Consider the following 7,187-nt stretch of genomic DNA (forward strand, 5'->3'; position numbering starts at 1 on the left):
GAAGTGATACTTTAGATTATGTAAGATATTTAGACAGCGAATGAAGTGATACTTTAGATTATGTAAGATATTCGGTCAGCGAATGAAGTGATACTTTAGATTATGTAAGATATTCGGTCAGCGAATGAAGTGATACTTTAGATTATGTAAGATATTTAGACAGCGAATGAAGTGATACTTTAGATTATGTAAGATATTTAGCGAATGAAGTGATACTTTAGATTATGTAAGATATTTAGACAGCGAATGAAGTGATACTTTAGATTATGTAAGATATTCGGTCAGCGAATGAAGTGATACTTTAGATGATGTCAGTTATTCGGTCAGCGAATGAAGTGATACTTTAGATTATGTAAGATATTTAGACAGCGAATGTTCAGCCAGCGAATGAAGTGATACTTTAGATTATGTAAGATATTTAGCCAGAGTATGAAGTGATACTTTAGATTATGTAAGATATTCGGTCAGCGAATGAAGTGATACTTTAGATTATGTAAGATATTTAGACAGCGAATGAAGTGATACTTTAGATTATGTAAGATATTTAGCGAATGAAGTGATACTTTAGATTATGTAAGATATCTAGCCAGCGAATGAAGTGATACTTTAGATTATGTAAGATATTTAGACAACGAATGAAGTGATACTTTAGATTATGTAAGATATTTAGACAGCGAATGAAGTGATACTTTAGATTATGTAAGATATTTAGACAGCGAATGAAGTGATACTTTAGATTATGTAAGATATTTAGCGAATGAAGTGATACTTTAGATTATGTAAGATATTTAGCGAATGAAGTGATACTTTAGATTATGTAAGATATCTAGCCAGCGAATGAAGCGATACTTTAGATTATGATAAGAATGAATTACTTTAGATTATGTAAGATATTCAGCGAATGAAGTGATACTTTAGATTATGTAAGATATCTAGCCAGCGAATGAAGCGATACTTTAGATTATGTAAGATATTTAGCGAATGAAGTGATACTTTAGATTATGTAAGATATTCAGCCAGCGAATGAAGTGATACTTTAGATTATGTAAGATATTCAGCCAGCGAATGAAGTGATACTTTAGATTATGTAAGATATTCAGCCAGCGAATGAAGTGATACTTTAGATTATGTAAGATATTCAGCCAGCGAATGAAGTGATACTTTAGATTATGTAAGATATTCGGTCAGCGAATGAAGTGATACTTTAGATTATGTAAGATATTCGGTCAGCGAATGAAGTGATACTTTAGATTATGTAAGATATTCGGTCAGCGAATGAAGTGATACTTTAGATTATGTAAGATATTCGGTCAGCGAATGAAGTGATACTTTAGATTATGTAAGATATCTAGCCAGCGAATGAAGTGATACTTTAGATTATGTAAGATATTCGGTCAGCGAATGAAGTGATACTTTAGATTATGTAAGATATTCAGCCAGCGAATGAAGTGATACTTTAGATTATGTAAGATATTCAGCCAGCGAATGAAGTGATACTTTAGATTATGTAAGATATTCAGCCAGCGAATGAAGGGATACTTCATGAAGTGATCCTTATTCAATTTTGTAAGATTTTAACTGGACATTACTTGATGCATATATCATAAATGTACATTTTGTTAAAAGAGTGAGTTAAGTGTTTCATAAAATAACAAATCGACGAACGATTATAAGGAAGATCATGTGACCCAGATACATTGTACATGTAGGTATTCCTGATAATTTTAAAGAATATTTACACAGGATTATTTAATGCATAATTGTGATTAAAACTTTAGTGAACAGAGTATTAATTTCGATGATATTAAATAATAAGTAAGCGATTTCAATATTTCTTCATATTAATACAAATATGATAGCGAGTTCAGTATTCCTTCAAATAGATAAGAATATATGAGCGAGTTAACTTTCTTTTGATTATGGCAATGAGCAAGTTAATATTCAATTAAATATGAATTGAACAAGATGAGCGTTAGTTTTAAGTAGACAAAAGTTTGGTGATTGAAAAAACTTATTATTGAGGTCGTCAATTTAAGAATGCCTGCGGCTGTTTTGAGCGAGTAAATTGTTGATGATAATATTGTTGGGGATGAGTAAGTGAGTTAATTGTTGATGATAATATTGTTGGGGATGAGTTAGTGAGTTAATTGTTATTTATTATTGCGTTGTAGTTGAGTGAGTTAATTGTTGGTTATAACGTTGTTAAAAGTGAGTAAGTTGTTTGATACTGGGGTCAGTATTGTAACATTTGAGTAAGTTGTTTGATACTGGGTAAATACATTGTTGAAATTGATTAAGTTGTTTGATATTGGGTAAATACATTGTTGAAATTGAGTAAGTTGTTTGATACTGGGTGAACACATTGTAATATTTGAGTAAACTGTTTGATACTGGGTAAATAAAATGTTGAAATTCAGTAAGTTGTTTGGGTAAATACGTTAATTTTTATGTGAAAGATTGGATAAGCCAGTCAACTTAAAAAATCGTGAGGTAATTATTTTAAGAAATCGGAGATATTTTTGTTACTACAAATCGATTATCCGAGTTACAGGTATTTCAACAAATCGATAAGAAAAATCACATGTACTTTTACAAATCGGTCACAAGAATAAAAGGTCCTTTTTATTATGAATCGATTATGTGTGTTCTAGATATATTCAAAAATCGATTTATGTGTGTTCTAGATATATTCAAAAATCGATTATGTGTGTTCTAGATATATTCAAAAATCGATTATGTGTGTTCTAGATATATTCAAAAATCGATTATGTGTGTTCTAGATATATTCAAAAATCGATTATGTGTGTTCTAGATATATTCAAAAATCGATTATGTGTGTTCTAGATATATTCAAAAATCGATTATGTAAGTTCTAGATATATTCAAAAATCGATTATGTGTGTTCTAGATATATTCAAAAATCGATTATGTGTGTTCTAGATATATTCAAAAATCGATTATGTGTGTTCTAGATATATTCAAAAATCGATTATGTAAGTTCTAGATATATTCAAAAATCGATTATGTGTGTTCTAGATATATTCAAAAATCGATTATGTGTGTTCTAGATATTTTCAAAAATCGATTATAATAGTAACAGGTATTTTTACAAATCGGTTATAAGAATTACAGGTATTTTTTATCGAATTTTGAACATTATGCGAGTTGCAGATATTTTCACAAACTGATTATCAAAGTTACAGTATTTGTATAAATAGATTGTAAGAGTCACCAGTATTTTTTATAAATCAATTATATTGAATAGTTACAGATATTGTATCAAATCAATAAGAAGTATTTGTATTGTTACATATCGATTAAAGGAGATACAGGTATTTTATCTGCTGTGAGTAATCGCGTTAGGAATTGATTTGTAAATAATTCTAAGATCAAGTTAAGCTTGCTTATTACTTTTGTTAGTTGATGTAACAAATTCAGTAGGCAAACTCTATCATTGTTAATTGGCTATTACCTAATTAAGCCCTTGTATAATTTAGTAATTGGCTATTACTTAATCAAGCCTTATTATAATTTAGTAATTGGCTATTACTTAATTAAGTCTAATTATACATTAGTAAACGGCTATTACAAGATTAAGTCTATTAGAATTAGTTATAGTCTATTATTTAATTAAGCTTTATTTTAATTTAGTAATTGACTATTACTTGATTAAGCCCTACTTTAATTTAGTAATTAACTATTACTTAATTAAGCCCTACTTTAATTTAGTAATGGACTATTAGCTTATTAAGCCCTTGTATAATTTAGTAATTGACTATTACTTAATTAAGCCCTTGTATAATTTAGTAATGGACTATTACCTTATTAAGCCCTTGTATAATTTAGTAATTGACTATTACTTAATTAAGCCCTTGTATAATTTAGTAATTGACTATTACCTTATTAAGCCCTTGTATAATTTAGTAATTAACTATTACTTAATTAAGCCCTTGTATAATTTAGTAATGGACTATTACCTTATTAAGCCCTTGTATAATTTAGTAATTAACTATTACTTAATTAAGCCCTTGTATAATTTAGTAATGGACTATTACTTAATTAAGCCCTTGTATAATTTAGTAATGGACTATTACCTTATTAAGCCCTTGTATAATTTAGTAATTAACTATTACTTAATTAAGCCCTTGTATAATTTAGTAATGGACTATTACCTTATTAAGCCCTTGTATAATTTAGTAATTAACTATTACTTAATTAAGCCCTTGTATAATTTAGTAATGGACTATTACTTAATTAAGCCCTTGTATAATTTAGTAATGGACTATTACCTTATTAAGCCCTTGTATAATTTAGTAATTTACTATTACTTAATTAAGCCCTTGTATAATTTAGTAATGGACTATTACCTTATTAAGCCCTTGTATAATTTAGTAATTAACTATTACTTAATTAAGCCCTTGTATAATTTAGTAATGGACTATTACCTTATTAAGCCCTTGTATAATTTAGTAATTAACTATTACTTAATTAAGCCCTTGTATAATTTAGTAATGGACTATTACCTTATTAAGCCCTTGTATAATTAAGTAATTGACTATTACCTTATTAAGCCCTAGTATGATTATTTAATTGGCTATTACTTGATTAATTTAGTAAGCGACTTTTTCAATTGAGCTACTGTAGGAAGACGACAAAAAGGTAGTAGGTTTATCCTTAATGAATGTACTGTTTGAGAAGTAGTAAAAAGTGAGTTTTGTGTTGTAAAATATCTCATTTTTTGACACTGATTAATACATCGATCAAATACTGTCTTTTGAAGGACTTCATTTTCTCATTTGTCATAAATAGGCAACTCAAGTCGACAGGTTTCTGCTGTGGATGTGAGGTAGAATATTGAATTTTGAAAACGTATGGCTTACTGTGGATTTTCGGGTCAGACACGTACACATTGTAATTCAATTAATATTTCTCTCGTTAACTGGTGATATGTTTTTGTTCCAATGACAGAGACTCCAACTCTTTACATAAGTATTGTATTATCTGATTTGTATTCTTCTCCCAGTAGTGTCTGTTGTTGTTTCCTTTAAACGACATGATATTTCTTGACAATATCCATCGTATATACAGATGTACACACCATGCATTTGAAATCATGGACACGAGATACTCTTCTACAGTCGCTTAACTGAATCTTTTCCTACAAAGTAACCAAGAAGGACGGCTTTCCAACGAGCTGTATGATAAGCGTGATGATTTGAATTCCACGGTTGTGACTTTTTTCCATTTCTGGAACCTTTCATTCCTACATTATGATGTTTACATGTTCCGATATTCGAGAGCATGTTCCCAATATCACAATTTTCGTGCAAAATAGGTTTCAGGAGAAGCTGGTTGATCGAGAAGATGGGGAAGTTTTACGGTCGTCATACCAATCTCACTGGGAAATATTGTATTTCTTTTTGCAATATGACATTGGATGTGCTTGATGCTCAATAGTTTGTTTGGTGGTTCCGTTGTTACATACCTTGTTCTTTTTTGGACAGAGACATTACTTACTTGAATTGATTTTGTCTTGTTCATTTTTTTCAGAAGTCTACATGTAAATCTTGCTTTGTTGTTACTGTAGTGCCATTCAAAAACACGCCAAACTCCTCCTATCATTTCAAGTCTTGTTAAATATATATTTTGTACGTCTTTACAAGACCCATTCAAAACAAGCCAAGATTGCAAGTCTCATTCAAAACCCGTCAATACAACCCTCAGAGTCCGTCTTTTCGAGTCTTGTTTAAAACAACCCATTACTGAACCGATTCAAAGTATACCATTTCAAGTCCCGTTCAAAACCTCGCCATTCCAAATTTCATTTAAAACATGTCACTTCTAGTTTCAGCTGTAGTGCTTCATAATGGTTATTGGCGTCGGTGGTAATTGAAACAAACATCGTATACAAAGTAACAATGTTTGTTTAACTGAAGACTTTCTATTTGCGGGTAGTTTTTGAAATGAGTTACTTCTTACTCATATCTCGTTTCTATCCGAATTCTAGGCTCATAAATTTCGTTAAAAATATCAGTGGCAGCATCATGCTTTAGACTCTTTCTTGAAATCGATTTTTATACTGGCGTGCTTTGATATTTCCAAATATGTTTAAGATTTCAAAGTTATCTCAATGATTAGCGCGGATGAAAGGACAATTTATTTACTTATTCCGACTATGCATGACATGAAGACAGATCTCCTCGAATTCCATTAATACCGAAAAGATCCAACAGATTTGTTCAGATTGGTAAAATAGAGGCGCTTTCGTGTGATTTAAACGTTTGATTTAAATGTAAAGCGTCTTTATTACCATGATTAATTCTAATTCTAAACCAGACATCATCGATCTTACGACAACAGAGTAGTATTTGTCGATTACGAACTGTTCCATTTAAAATCAAACATGACATTCGCGTTCTGCATCAGCAATCGTTAACATTAAGCATGCCTTTTCCTCTAGAAGCGGTCTGAAAAGTATTTTTCAGAGCAAAACATTTGTTTTTATTTCAGCCTAGCTCCTCAACTGTCGTTTTACACTTCTGTGTTTTATGATATATGTATAGCCTTTGTTGTCATAATGAACTTACATTATTTCTAAACAGAAAACCAATGGAAACGTGACATCATTCAATTGTTTTGTTGATAAAGAATTCAAAAGTCAATAAGCGATCGGCTGAAGATGAAGGGATAGATGTTTGTAGAGATATGAAGGGTCAACATACCAGGCGATTTTCATATAAAAGAATTTTCTGATGATGTCATGTAGAACTGCACGTTACATGTAGTGTCAGCGCAATGTAGTACGCATCAGATCTAGATTAGATTTATATCTTCATAATCTTTTTTGTCTGATTATAGGTTTTTTCAAAATGTGTGATGTTTTCTAATGTACAGTTCAGATGATTTACAGATTCTGGCCTTACTTTCAAATACTCTATTACATTTGGAAGAAAACGTAAAAACCAATGCCTTAAATAAATAGGTGATTTCTCAAGTAACCCTTAATTAGAGCCTCTGGACCATTGGTTTTGCTAATGCCCTTTCGTTAATGAAGAACTTATATCTGATAGAGAAGTGATGATATTTTTGAAGCACTTTTAAAGGAATCAGAATGTGTTGGATGATAGTAATTATGTGAGGATTCATAACGTCGACAGTACTTTTGATTCAGATGTATAGTTTAAAGT

Source organism: Ylistrum balloti, unplaced genomic scaffold (assembly GCF_031769215.1).
Source record: "Ylistrum balloti isolate Yb309-2 unplaced genomic scaffold, AGI_CSIRO_Ybal_v1 Utg370552, whole genome shotgun sequence".
NCBI lineage: Eukaryota > Metazoa > Mollusca > Bivalvia > Pectinida > Pectinidae > Ylistrum > Ylistrum balloti.